Source organism: Aphelocoma coerulescens, chromosome 4 (genome assembly GCF_041296385.1).
Source record: "Aphelocoma coerulescens isolate FSJ_1873_10779 chromosome 4, UR_Acoe_1.0, whole genome shotgun sequence".
NCBI lineage: Eukaryota > Metazoa > Chordata > Aves > Passeriformes > Corvidae > Aphelocoma > Aphelocoma coerulescens.
In genome coordinates this window covers 40,515,579-40,530,133 of record NC_091017.1, presented here as the reverse complement: position 1 = coordinate 40,530,133, position 14,555 = coordinate 40,515,579, and the positions used below count along the sequence as shown (strand labels likewise).

General features: G+C 39.5%; 1 long non-coding RNA gene across 2 annotated transcripts; it reads left to right on the top strand.

Moving 5' to 3' along the window:
* Positions 1-375: 375 nt before the first annotated feature.
* LOC138109735 (uncharacterized) lies at positions 376-14,555 on the top strand. 2 transcript variants are annotated; one of them, XR_011150689.1, is made up of 7 exons: positions 376-609; positions 2,932-2,971; positions 4,907-5,084; positions 9,736-9,815; positions 10,517-10,618; positions 14,231-14,293; positions 14,384-14,555. It is a non-coding gene; the product is annotated as an uncharacterized lncRNA (long non-coding RNA). The 2 variants fall into 2 exon arrangements; XR_011150690.1 differs by lacking the exon at positions 376-609 and adding an exon at positions 2,729-2,825.

The following is a 14,555-nucleotide window of genomic DNA, read 5'->3' as shown; positions in this document are numbered from 1 at the left end:
TATCATTCTCTCCCAAGATGTCATATACTTTAATTTTTATTAACTGGACAGGTAATAATGGAACACATGGACAAACAGCTACTTGACCAGTGAGTGCCCCCAACATCCCTTAAAATTTCACAGGAATTTTGTCAGGAATTTGCAGCCCTGTGCACTGTGATTAATACACTTTTGCATCTGGGGCTGAGAAGCACATTGCACTCTCACAGGATTTATCACAAAGACACACAAGGCAAAGCTGTTTGATCTTTGCCAATAAACACTGTGCCAAGGGTAGAGATGTCTCTGTCCGTGTTACCTGAGAGCGGGCAGTGCCCTGGGCAGGAGGGCGGTGCTGCCTAAGCCTGGCTCTTGCCAGGCCGTGTGTTCATCAGACTCCTCGAGGGCCATGTCACCATGGCACGCTGCTTTCTCGGTTTGCCTCGCTCTCTGTCCAGGCTCTCCCTCACAGGCCCACGCACGCTATGGCGGCCCAGCGTGAGGCACTGAGGGGAAAACGCGGAGCGGGCCCGGCTTTGGAGAAGCGAGTGGGCGCCAGCGAATGGCGACGGTGCTGAAGAGTTGCCGGCCAGACCCGGCGAGAGCGGCTGCTCGGGCGGGGCAGGCAGGGTGAGGCTCTGCGGGAAGGGGCAGGGAGCGTGGAGCCCGCCGGCCTGGGCGGCTGTGGCGCCCGGGGTGCCTACGGGCCGAGCTCGGTCTGCGGGATGTGTTGCTGTGCAGTGCGCCATGGAGCACCGGCGGGACCCGCAGCCGTGCCATGGAGCTGCGGCCACACCGCACCGGCGGGACCCGCAGCCGTGCCATGGAGCTGCGGCCACACCGCACCGGCGGGGCTCCCTGCTCTGAGGTGGCCTGAAGACCTTTCCACTGCCCGATTCTATTAAAATATTTAAGGCATATTATCTACTGATGTCAAAAAAAAAAGAAATGAGGTGTCAACAAACTCTGAACTGACAGTCTTCTGTGGTTTAAGTAGAAAGGCCATTCTACATTTTAGCATTTGGAAATGTAGGCAAATAAGAATTTAAGCAAGCCCGTGTTACAGCTGATTTTGATAAAGTAGGAAAACTTAAGAAATCAATTTCATGTTGAATTAAGAAGCAAGGGGGGAAACAAGTGAAAGTTAAAGAAGGCAGGACTGATGCAATCTCATAAGGATAGAGAAAGCAAGGATAGAATTTGGCAGTGGCACATGGCAGTATAATCGAGATTGTATAGTGTAGGATGTAAAGATTTCAAATTATATGATAAATTTAAGAAATCTAAGCTGCATCAGCTCATTGTAGTCTTACATAATTTTCTAAAGAAAAAAAAAATTAGTTAAAACACCGCAGTGGAAAATATATGGCACAAAAGTAACATGCTAACTGTTTGAAAGAAGAAAAGCAGCCCATTAGTGTTAGTTAGCTAATTTTTGTCTTGACTGTGCGAACTAGCCTCTTTCTTCAAATTAAGGTTTTCTTAAGAAGTCCATATATAAGACCTTAGCTCTGATTTTGTCTAGTTTTGTTTAAATTAAATGCTTTAAGTGTTGCTCTTCTCTCAGTTGATTTTGTCCTGTATGCTGTACATGTTAGTCGTATTCATACAGCTTTACCATTTCTTTTATTTTTAAATTACTTATACTTGTTATAACTACATGTGCTGTATCTGAAAAGTTATTCATCCCTCTACGCCCTGTGGAGTATGGAACTGCTTAACTCTTAAGTGCTGCAGTCCTGTTCACATTAGATATTACCTGTACCTCTGTGAAGATTATATTTCAAACAGAGCTTATTTTTTCTTTTATATGAAAACTACTTGCACTTACGCATAACATTCCCATAGTTGGGCAGTGAGAAAAATGCTTTATAGCATCCCATGTCATCTTCTAATGTTGTATGTGCTAAGATTAAGACTTTCCTCTTCATGAGGAAAATGATCTCTATTAGATCAATTTTAGCTGCAAGCCTATGGTGCATATTTTACATGTTTATATTCACAGCCAGTCATGTATTTGGATTCCTTCTTAGCATGTGAAATGTGTTTGATCTGAGCAGGCACAGACAGCACTGAAGTTCAACACCAGATAAAAGCTTCTTTCTTTACAAGGGGATTAACTTTGAAAAAGGAATGTGCCTCTTTCAACAAACTGTGAGATGCTGATCTGTAGGAAAATAAATATTTATTTCTCTTGCTGCTTTTATCATAGTACAGCTTTACATTGCTTTACCTTTGTAACAGCTATTGCATGCTGTCTTTAGATATAATGCCAAATGTATTCCTGTGGCTCGTAGGAAGACTCTGCCTGCCACCTAAAAACATGTCTGATGCCAGATAGGGGTAGACAGCTGTGTATTGCTGCGAGAAGTCATAGCACTAACAAAGACAAATGTGCAAGAATGTGACATCCATACTTCTGGAAAGAGGAATGAATGTTGAAGGAGGAACATGGAACAGCTGATTACTTCCGCTGTTACCTTCAGTAGAACTAAATTTAAAAATAAAAGTTAAAACACAGCTGGCTATTTAGAATGAACTGCTGAGAGATTTGTCAGTCAGTAGCTCCTATTAGGGAGACACTTAGCTTGGGGGTATTTTTGGAAAGAGTTCCCATGGAGTTGGAGAGACTTCAGGCCTTTTGCTTTTTTCTGATTGGCCAACAGACAGGTGCTGAAAAAGGTGGTGGCAGAAATATTGCAGACGTGGTGCATATCGCACAGACAAGCAACAGCAACTTACTTTTTGTTTTATGATAGCCTATACCATGTAAAAATATAACAGAATTTTCCCTTTCTCTCCTTCCATTGTGAAATGAAAAGAGATTCAACAAAGGACTGATTCATGTTGGTTGAAAATACAACCTCTTGCATGTAGAGTTTGGGAGTGGCATGTTCTACCATAGCAAATGTTTAATGCCTTAAAACTAAAACCATCTATTTTTTCTTCCAGGGTGAAAAGTTCTGTATACTTCTGATCTACAAATAAATAGGTATGTTTAAAGCATCTATGTCCTTTAAACAGAAATGTACTATTCCATTATAAATTAATAATTTACTTTTAGAGAGAAATCATGTAGCAAACAAACTATTTTTAAAAATAGGTGCTTTTAGGAGTGACATAGAGTAGGCCTCTGAGCTTGTGAGAGAGAAGGAGCTTTTCAGTGGCAATGAAAACTTGTGTGGCAGCACTGAGAACGCTTGTAGTTCTTCATTTTGGAGTAAATTTCTAGAGACTGGACCTTGGAATTGAATCCACTGGTTCTATTAGAAGAAAGAATTGGAATTTTGACAGAGTACTGATCTTGTACTTCTAAGTCCATCTGTCTGTCTCGGCATTACAGCTTCAGAGCCAATGACTAAACATTGTTGGGGTACAATCCTGATACTTTGGTGTTGATGGATTGGAAAAATTGACAGTCAGATTTTTTTTTAAAGTTAAACAAGCTGTTAAACATGTTCTCTATTTAGACAGGATCCAGCTTTTTCATTTTCCTAAAGAGTGATCATTTCTGGTGAAAAAAAATTGCTGAGGCAAATTGAGTACATTTAGAGGGCAGTGATGAAAAATTGTTTAAAAATGTATTTCAAACAAAGCATGATAGGTTTCTACTCGCCATCAAACATGAAAGATGCACGATAAGATGTGCACACCTCTTTTCTGTCCTATTTGATATCTTGGTTAGAATCAAGATAAAGAGGCAAAGGATGCAGTTATTGAAAGATATGTTTTTCCATGCTTTAAGTTCTCCAGCATCAGGTGTGCATCTTGTATTGGTTTTTCTGTATCAAAGAAGGAACAATTAATTTTAAATTCACGTATTTCGTAGTCGTTCAGTGAGATGTCATTTGAGTTTCCGTGGTACTTTATACAGCAATTTTCTGGTCCTTACATGAGCCTGGTGGTATTAGTCTGGAAAAGGGAGTCGGGTTGATTGATCAGTGAACTAATGAATTCTCTTTAAAAGGTGAAATGTCACAAGTAATCATGCAAAATATTCAACAAGTCAGAGAAAGTATGCAGATCTAGGAGGAAGCAGCCTAGAGAGCCAAGACAACCACCCTTTAATGATGATGCAATATGCATTTGAGAGTTAAAAGCATGAGTGAGGCAGCTGAGAGAGCCACTGAAACAATGACTCATCTAAATGGATTACTGGAAACACCACTTTCAGACTGTTTGGAATACAATTTCTGGCTTTGCCAGCAAAACCTGACTAAATCCAAAGAACCTGGCAGATGAAAGAGGAGGTTTTTGTAATGCTATCACAAAAGGCTCTGAAATTGTAAGATGCTATATGAGCAATCTAATACATACAGTATTTGCTTTGAAATTTGGGCAATGGTAAAACCTGGCTATAACCCACAGAATTTAGGCAATAAATCTGTTACGGAAAAACTTTTTGTAAAAGCATTAACTGTGCTGTTGCACATGTGGTACAGATAGAAATAGAGGCATATCTGGTGTGCAAGATTAGAATCCAACAGAACCAGTCAATCTAGGTTTTCCTTTACATAACAAGAGAGAAGAAAGGGTGGTTTAACCAAAACAAACTCAACAACAAGCTGTTTAATTCCCTTTGTTGCCACTCTCAGATCCAAAGTCTAGAGAGTTAGAAAGTTTGTGTTGATATAAGCAGGTCTAGAAGGCGTTTTGGATATATTTTATATGGGATTGGAATAATAATTGCTATATAATACGTGCATTAAATATATAGTTATTATAGATATATAATCGAAAAATATCAACACATATACAGCTACAATATGTAAATACACAGTATTGAGGAATTAACAAACAAAAAATGTATTATTTTGACATATTTGTAGTCACTGTATACGAATATATTGCACAGTTTCATGATCAGTTGTTACCTAATATCTATATAAACAAGCCAATACATCATTCTTATCTCTATTTTTCCTAGCATTTTCCTGGAGTATGCATTTGAAATCCTAAATTGAAACCAGTCTCGTAAATGAGTCTCAGGAATCATCAGCATTTAAAGGTTTGCCTTGGGACATGCTGTCTGTGAGTTTTTAAACACTGAGTCAATTACCTCAAAAGCCCATAGAAGTTACCACCTCTCCTTTGAAAACATTTAGGTATGTTTGACCAAGGACTCTCTTCTTACCTTTGTTCTACAAATTGAATGGATGGTGTAATATTCCAACAAGCAGGGAAGGGGTTCCAGCCCTGAGGGTTTTCTTCATAGCCAGTTTTGATGCTCTTCACTTTTCTGTGCACTTGTACTGGTGTGAGTGAGAGTGAGTTTGCAGTTTTGGGAATTGCACAGAAGAGATATCAGAGACTATGGTTATTCTGTCCATTGACTTCAAACCCTTATGAAGTACATTAGTAAATATAATTTAGCAAAACTTTAAATAATAGCTAAAGTTATTTAACTAATAAAGCTTATAAGGGTTTTATTTTCTTACAAATATACAGAAAATGTACTATGTGAAGATAAAACAACCCTTCTAATAATCCTGTATAAACTAAGAGGTTACAGTGATGGCATCTACAGTTTGTTTTCAAAATGGAAATGATAATGAAAATCTCACAGTTTAAAGTTGTAAGAATAATTAATAACTTTTGAGGATCTAGGCAAAAATGAAAGTGCAGAGAATTTTCTAATACATTTTCTTGAAAAGGAAATTGAGCAGTTATTGACAGTCAGTGAGTTTCACAAAAAAAAAAACCAATCAGAAATCCAGGAAGGAAGATAACTCTCTTTTGTCTGTATCAAACTTTCATACAGTTTGAGGAAGGTCCTTTAATTTTTTTTTTGGAAATGTTTATTATAGAGCTTTTCTTCTAAGTATTTCACTATTATTAGAGCAGACATAATTGTTTTGATACTTTGCCAGCATTCTACATGGATAGGTAACTTTGGAAATGTTTTTAACCAAACACCTTAAATTTTGGTCAGTTGTAAGCTGAGTAGAAGCTAATTCCTCTCATGTCCACACTCCAGTCCTTTTGCAAGTCTTTCAAGTTCCTGAATGTAACAGCTTTGAAAGCAGACTGTACATTTGTGCAGACTCATACTTGTACAGACTGGGTATCTGCCTCGCTGCTAAGATCTCGTAGAGGCTGCATAGGGTTTACATGACATAGCCTTTCATTTCATCATTATTTGATTTCTGAATGTTTGATTGCACAGCCTCAGTATTATTCCCGTACCTTGCATCATGGATTAAAGAGATACTTGGACATGATTTCATAATCCTTGTGATAGTTTGCTAAGACTCTCTGAAATTTAACTTTTAGAATTGCACAGATACATGTTCAATGGACTACTGTTTCATCATATGATCTCTGTGTGTAAGTTCAGTTTGGTTTTTACATTCTGCTTCGTACCCTGGCATCTGAACGATTGTTATTTAATACACGCAGACAGACATTTCCTCAAAAGTACAGTTCAAAATGTTAACAAGTCCTCATCATAAATCTCTTCAATCTGGTGTTTGTTTAGTGATGCATAATGATATGCATCAGCATTGGCCTTTTATTGAGCTTGCAGCCCTCACATCTTTTCAGAGTGTTTCTTATGAGAATAGAGGTCTAAAAGTGGGGTCATTCACACTACTTACATGGGTAGAACAATTATTTTGCTTCTTGGGTAATACTCAGAAAATGGGACAGGACAGGGGAGTGGCAAAAGCATACGAGGGAATCAGTGCTTTAGGTATCATTATTATTATTATTATTCAGTTTAATTAGCAAATGAGCAATTAATAGTCTTCTTTTAAAATGGTTTCTTCTAAATGTCATATTTTTTATAGTAGCTGATACGGAGTGAAAAAAATATAATTTTTTTTTTAAAAGTTTGAATAATACAATAGAAAAAAGGTTTTAGACTGAATATATGAGGTAATCAGTTGAATATCACTGCTGCTTTGTGTGACTTTTTTATTAACCCACTCATATATATGGTAAAGTACATATGTGTCTTTTTACTCAGAACAAAGATCAAAGAGTTCTCCAAGCCTTAATAGCACTTTATCCTTGGACAAGTTTTCTTCACAGTGTATGGATATCTTTCATTACCACTGGGTTACTACTGGTGCTATATGCACTGACTGTGATTTTGTTTTGTAAATATTTTATATGAGAGAAAATGGAAAACATAAGTCAGGTTTATAAACAATGAAGTTGAAATTTATGGAAGACATTTAGCATTTCTTAGCTAAAATTGCATAAATACTTCCTATGTAATTTGGTTAATCAATAGAATTCCAATGCAGAAAAAATCATTGAACGAGATCAGAAAAGGATAAAGGATAAAGACGGAAAAAAGTCCAAACAATGGAAAAACCTTTGCATTAACAACCAAATTAAACACAATTTTAGATCTGGAATAAATAAGGTAAAAGTTTTCCTGGAAACATGCCAAAGTAACTGTGAAATGGACTGCAGAAATGTCTGGTTTGAATGTCTGTTTTCACCAGTGTGGAAAGAACAATCTCTAGATAAAGGTAAGTGTACATATTTTTGTGGTTTCTTTGGAGAGATGGCAGGAATTAACTCTGTGAAGACTAGAGAAGAATGTACTAATAAACTTTGCCTACTGTAATGGTAGTGTTTTCATACTAAGAGTTTCGTGTGCAGGTCAGATCACATCAAGAAAAGAGGCATATTCTGTATCTGAGGAGTTTTCTAGGCATAACAGCAGTTCATCAGCTTGGCATCAGCTGAGATTTGTAATAAGTAATTTTTCATAGTAGGTATATTGTAGATTATGTTGGGCCAGCTGAGTAACAGAAGAGGAAAATATGCTTCAACATGCTAAGGTACACCATAGACCCATATTGTGCTTTTTGAGGGTGTACTTCTTATATCAAGCTTGCACATCTCAGTTCATTTCTGTTTCTACTAAATTCCTAGCAATGATGATGAACATGCATTCTTCACAGGATGAACAATAAGGTGTAAAAAGGCCCATGATTGAGGTATGCATCCACTGGGGGTGTAAAAAGGCCCGTGATTGAGGTATGCATCCACTGGGTGTGATGGCCTCTCTTCTGCCTAGTAATCTCCCTCAGCAGTGTCAGCCAGGGGCTCTGGTGCAGGATCTGGTGCAGGTGATGCATTGCTGTTTTGTGGTTGCGCAGACCCACAGGCCATTCAGTTTGAGACTGTTGAAGCTGCTCAATTTGAGCAATTCCAATGAACCCACTGATACACTGTCTAGGAATGAAAGGGAATTATAAACTGATTGCAGGAGCCTTTGGTTTGACCTTTTCATGCCAGTAATTTCCCTTTTTCTGCATACTAACTTCCTGCAGCTTTTCGTTTTGTTTCCAAGCTGGATGACGTAGCAGATAAAGTCTAGCATATCATCAGTTAGTGTAGAATAACTGGGAAAGTTGCACCTGGTCCCTAGCTACACCTAGTTACACCTGAAGCAGTGACTGAATTAAGGGTGGGCTGGCATCAGTAACTATTCACCCAGATCAGCAGGTGCCTAAGGTTTACAGGACTGGAGGCCTGGAATGATGGGGGAGACCATAGGAAAATGCATGCTGTACTTTTGCAGAGAGAATATGCATGCATTTTCATTTTCAAGTACATCTATAACGTATGCTGATTTCTGTACACATTGGGACATCTGTGAGAATCACTGATTTTTGAGCTTTTCTTCCATTAGGGGAATGTTTCTTAAAAGCAAAATTAATGAATGTGGCGATTATTAGGGCTGTTGGTTTTTGTTTGTTCTTTTTCCCCCAAGACAGAAGAACAAAAGATCTAAGAATAGCTACTGAAGCATGGGAAGAATCCATTCTCTCCTGAGTAAATAGCATGATTTACTGGAGACAACAGGTAGTCAGAGGATTGGCAAATGCCTTAGATATTTCGGATTTGAGAATGTGACAGCCTGGATTATTCACAGATTATGTCTATATAATGATCACATTTTTTCATTTTTCCAGTTTTCCTACATGTATTTGTTGCTGCATATAGTTGGAATTGTTTTTCTCAAAATCTGAAAGCAACAACATTATTTGAAAATCCCGATAGAGACATGCTTACATTGCAAAATCAAGAACTGTAAAGTTCAGAGATCCACTGTTTTAAATTGCCTATACTTCTGATGCCTAAAGATTTTTGCTTTTTATATATCTGTAGCTTTATAGATTTTAACATATAGCTGTATAGTTTCTAACACTTTGTCACTTTAGCATAGTAGTTGCACTTTTTCACATATTATGCTACTTTCTTGGAATTCTGTTTAGTCTTGCTTTTTAGTCTAGCAAGGACACTTTTTTTGCACCATACATCATAGACATAATAAAATGTAGGGCTAAAAGATCAGGGTGGGGGGGGCTCCAATGGGGCAGAACCCAGGGGGAAATTACCTAACCAACTGCTCTTCTAATTGGACAATATTTATTAGATATACTAATTAATTAACCTTATAAAAACTATAGAAATACTGTATCACGTGTGCATATAGCCATATTGTGCACCGAGAGCTTTCAATTCAAGACTTGCTTTTATATTATCATTCAGTGACATTGCTGCCTTTTACAAATGTTCTTAAATGCCTAGCACTGCAGGGTTCAGTGCATATCAGATAGTGGTGCTCAAGAAGCACTTTCCCTGTGAAGTGTGTAAGCTTTTATAGTCAATTTCTTTTCAGTGTCCTCCAGCAGTTTGTTTGTATTTAGATTAGTCTCCAGCAATCCCATTCACTTCCAAATTATGATGTCAATCATATTCTCTCTAAATTATGCTTCTTTTTCTTTTCAGAAAAGCATATACTGCTTACCAGACCAACTGTGATCTTCCTTACTCTATTGCCTAATTAAATCTTCTCCAGTCAATGAGGGGTAAAATTCCTTTCCTTGCTAGTTGAAGTAATGAGGAGTTATAAGGCAACCTTATCCACCGGGCTTTTGTATCTTTTAAAACTTGTAAACTGACAAACATTATTAATAAAGATACACACATGGGATTATTATATGCCACCTAGTACTGCATTGTAATTGAGATGCAATACCCTGGTAATCAGCTATTTGGGGTAAGGTTTGAGATGACAAACCATCTAATTTTTCATTAGAGGTTCTTATTCAAGAGGGAAATTTGTCTTGTCTCTTTTACCCTACAAGGATGCAAAATTGTATGTAAATATCTTTCACATCCCCTAATGGCTTTTTGAGTTGCTCAGAAGTTCCAAAAATTGTACTCCTTTTGAATTACTTTGTGTTTTGTATGTCTACCTCCCTAAAGAATAAGGGCATTGTATCCATGTTTGGTAAAAGCACAAAGCTTGTGTGCTGAAATCCTTAACTGAATGTCAGATACTTTCTGGTATATGTGTTTTATGTTGTTGGCACATCTTGTTCTTTTATCCATTCAGTTTGTGCTGCTGCTTTTTTAAACTTTTCTTAACTCTTTTTACACTGATGTCTGAATAATTTGTATGGCATTTCTCCAAATAAGCTGTTAGTTTTCTCATGCTGGGATGTACTTTGCATGGACAGAATTCAGAGCACATTCAAACAGATCTCCATGTTTTCTGTTGTTGTAGGAGTAGCTTGATTTCTTCTGAAGGACAAGGCCATTTCCTGTTTTGAGAAGAGAGGAAGACAGAGATCCCAGGGTTCAAAATTTCTACTCAGATACACAGCAGGTAATACTATACACTGTCAATTTTACTTAATGTATTTATATTTATAGGTGTGCACATGAAGATGTTGGCATCACAAGAAATTAAGTTCGAAGATAATCTTGAATCTGGGGTAAATCTCGGCGTGAGGATTATATCAAGATGTACAGAGGGATTCCCAAACCCAGGGACACACAAACAGCAGCCCCAAGCCCTATCTGGACCTGAAAGCCCTTGGCAGCCAATCAGGCACAGAGGGGGCACTGGTATTTGTGAGATTTAAACCTCTCTAAACACCCTGAATGTGCACACAGACTGATTAGTAAGAGTCTGGAGAGCAGCACTGTGGAAAGGGATCTGGGGGTCCTGGTCAAAGGCAAGTTGAATGTGAGCCATTGTGCCCTTGCAGCCAGGAGAGCCAACCGTGTCCTGGGTCAGGCACAGCATTGCCAGCTGGGCAAGGGAGGGGATTGTCCTGCACTGGACAGCCTCACCTTGAGCATTGTGTGCAGTTTTGGGTGACACAATATAAAAAAGACATTAAGGCGTTACAGAGAGTCAAGAAGAGGGCAAAATGAAGATGGTGAAGCACCTTGAAGGGAAGCAATATGAGGAGCAGCTGAGGTCCCTTGGTCTGTTCAGCCTGGAGGAGAATGAGGGGAGACCTCATTGCCTCATACAGCTCCCTTGTGAAGGGGCAGGCACTGATCTCTTCTCTGTGGTCACCAGTGACAGGACTTAAGGAAACAGCATGAAGCTGAGTCAGGGGAGGTCTAAGTTGGGTATCAAGAAAAGGTTCCTCACCCAGAGGGTGGTTGAGCACTGGAACAGGGTCCCCAGAGAAGTGGTCACAGCACCAAGTCTGAGTTCAAGAAGCATCTGGACAATGCTCTCAGGCACATGGTGTGATTCTTGGAGTGTCCTGCATGGGGCCAGGAGTTGGACACAAATAAATGAACTGAAGTAGAGGTATTATAAAAATGAAATATTCCCAGCAGCTGCAATGAACTGTCGTCAGCTCACATGTCACAATAACTTGTACTTCACTATCAAATGCATTGTGTGCAGTGGGGAAGATAGACTGCAGCTCTTCCTCCCTCTGCTGCTCATCAGCTGCAAGCGTAAATGTAGTTGCACTGATACTTGTATTGGTACAAAACTGTAGGGTTGGAATACTGGCATGATCCAGGCTGAATATAATCCTATCATTTGGCTGCTTATATTTAACTATGTATTGTTCAGTGACCCAGGTCAGAGCAAAGACCAAGAAGTTGTTGTCATGGTTTTTTCTTTGGAACAGTAGATTGAAAATATGGCTTCCCTTCAGACCTTGTTTTATCACCACAAGAAATACTTTTATTATATTACACAATGCTAAAAGTCAGGAAAAACTGGCCAAGCTTATTGCTACAGCTGTTGATTCCTTTGTTCTGGAAAGACATTCCCAGTAGGAACCCAGAGTGCCAAGAATATTTCTCTGCCTGTTTTTAAGGGTTTTTTTACCCCCCTGGACAATACTGGTATAGCTTCAAACCTTGGAAAAAATTACCAACAGTCAGACAACAACTAGAAAATACAGTGGCGTGAATTAGGTGATAGACTACTATGTAAGATTGTCACAGGGTGAAAATTTAGAGGTTTTGGGCTTCTCTTTATAGTAAATAGATAAGAGTAAAAAATATCAAAATGGAGGATTGTTGTTGTTCTCTAGACCTTCTTCTCCTTTTTCTACCACTCCATATTATGCAGTAAAAGTAGTTTGAATTGATTGGATAGAAAATTCCACAGTTCCTAGTCGTGTTACTGAATAATTGGTAAGAAAGTAAAAATAACGTACATTTTTAGTAACTATTGGTTAAAATGTCTTTAAAAGGCTGTGTAAATCTTGATAATTAGTCTTTCTCGCTCTCACTCCTACTTTTCCTCTTTCCATGCTGTACCTGGGTCACGCTAGTGGCTCAGTTCCTCTGATAAGACTTAATAAACTACTATCTGGAAGCATTGAAACTACAGAAGATGTCTTGCTTTATCTTTTAAACTCCTTGCAAGGACTTCCAGCGAATTCTCTCCCATCAGGAGAGATTCGATTTATGGCACGTTAAAGTGTCAATTCCCCAGCAGAGGCTGCTCATGGTAGCTGGACATGCTGCCCACAGGGGCTGTGGAGGAGAGGCAAAGGCTGTGTGTGCTCCCCCTCTGGCCTGCCCTCCTGGAAGTGGGGAAGGGCACGGGAAAGCCCCAAGGGCCAACCAAGTGCTTGTTCTGGAGGTGGTGGGAGCAGCCAGGGAGGCAGCGCTAAACTGAGGGAGTTGGAGGTCTCCAACCAGGAACAATCCATGACTCGGGGATTGCCCTGACCCAGGTGCAGCACTTGGCACCTGGCCTTGTGGAACTTCATGAGGTTCTCATCATCCCACTTCTCAGGCTTGTCCAGGTGCCTCTGGATGGCCCCGTCCTTCCATAGTATCCCTGCCCCGCTCAGCTTCCCATCCCCTGCAATTGCACTGACGATGTGCTCAGTGTCCCTGGGTGTCATTGATAAAGGCAGTGATGAGTCCTGGTCTCAAGGCAGAGCCCTGAGAGACACCCCTCATCCCTAGCCTAGTGAAAGATGTTCATGTCCATAGCGGGGGAGTTGAAACTATAGAATTCTGTAATGGCCCAGCTTGAAAGGGACCTTAAAGTTTATCTTTTTTCAACCCCTCTGCCATGGGCAGGGACACGTCCAACTAGACCAGGTTGGTCAAAGCCCCATCCAACCTGGCCTTGAAGACTTTCAGGGACTGGGCATCCTCCACTTCTCTGGAGACCCTGTTCCAGTGCCTCACCACCCTCACAGTAAAGCATTTCTCCCTACTCTTGCAGTTTGAAGCCATTCCCCTTTGTCCCATCACTATTTCCTGACAGTGTCCCACTCTAGCTTTCCTGTAGCCTCCTTCAAATACTGGAAGGTTGCTATGGGGTCTCCATGCAACTTTCTCTTCTCCAGGCTGAACAGACCCAACGTTCTCAGCCTGTCTTCATAGGAGAGGTGATCCACTCCACTTAACTTTATGGCGCTTGTCTGGATTTGCTCCAGCAGTTCCATTTCCTTCTCCTGTTGGGGACACTAGAGCTGGATGCTCTGCTGTAGGTGGGGTCTCACAAGAGCAGAGCTGAAGGGGAGAATCAGCTCCCTGGACCTGCTGGCACACTTCTCTTCACTGCAGCCCAGAATTTCATTGGCTTTCTGGGCTGTGAGTGCACATTGCTGGCAAAACATAGGGTTTTCATCATTGATAGAAAGCTTACACAATCTCCTGCTCAATTTAGCCAACAGATTTGTCTGTAGTGTTCCCGTTTAGCTTGCAACAGGTTAGTTATTCAAACAGTTGAAACCATGTTCTCAAGATAACATTAATAAATTATCTTTTCTAATACTACTCATGAGTCTTACATGTTCAGTATAACTACAGAAACATGAGCCTCTGCAGCCTTATTAGTTTAAGCTTATAGCTGTTCTGCAGTGAACCAGTGTGTCAATATCTGAGGTCATGCCAAATGCTCTCTGCATCCTTACTCAACCTACACAAACAGGGTTTATTAACAATGAAATAGTTCCAGTGCATATCTATTTGATTTTTTTTCTTTCTTTAGGTTAAATGAAGGAGATGCTTACTACACACTCAAGGATTTTTCACTCCTTATTAAATCTATTTGGTATGATAAACTTGTGCTTTTTAGAATATATACTTCATTTTTAAAGCAAGTTAAAATGGAACAATGCCTTTTTTTTTTTTTTTTAACCAGAACAAGTCAGAGTGAACTGTGTGATAATCCAAATGAGAATGTTCTACTGGCATTTAAACAGTTGGAAGACTACGAAGAGAAACTAAGTGTGTTACCCAAAGAACAAAAACCAACCAAAGCAGCAGTACATAATACTCTTACCACACAAATCAGCAGTCTTTGAGTTAGAAAG